We start from the raw sequence: 665 nt of genomic DNA on the forward strand, positions 1-665 counted from the left end.
CTGTAGCGCTTCTAGGTTTTTATCTAAAGCGCCTCCTACAGGAAAACCAACTTGCTCGTGTTGTACAAACATTATTTTAGAAACATTACCAAAAAAGAAAAGAAATAATCAGTTATGGAAAATGTGAACTGCTTCAAGCTCATCAAATCTGATATTATTCTGATATATGTTTATTTAGAAAAATGTTTTATATAAAAAGTAATTTAAAAAAGTGTGTAATATTGACAGTAGTTAAAAAATACTCATTGAGTTGCTGCTGCACGGTATCAGTATATGGACTTAAGCACATGAAATTTGATATTATGCTGATATATATCTAACAAGAGCTATTTTATGTAATAAAAAAGCTTTTATGTAAGGCAAGGCAAGTTTATTTATATAGCACATTTCATACACAATGGTAATTCAAAGTGCTTTACATAAAAGAAAAGAAAAGAATAATAAAAAAATAATCACAACAATAAAACAAGGAATTTAAAAACTTTGAAAATGATTTAAAATTGATTGATGATTTAAATTGATGATTCAAATTGATGATTTAAAATTAATTTAAAACAGTTAAGAATAGAAAATGATTATACATAAAATATAGTGCAATCAGTTCGGACAGTTGCACAGTGCTCATTCAATAAATGCACAGCTAAACAGATGAGTTTTGAGTCTGC

This window comes from Sinocyclocheilus anshuiensis, unplaced genomic scaffold (assembly GCF_001515605.1).
Source record: "Sinocyclocheilus anshuiensis isolate Anshui unplaced genomic scaffold, SAMN03320099.WGS_v1.1 scaffold412, whole genome shotgun sequence".
Classification (NCBI taxonomy): domain Eukaryota; kingdom Metazoa; phylum Chordata; class Actinopteri; order Cypriniformes; family Cyprinidae; genus Sinocyclocheilus; species Sinocyclocheilus anshuiensis.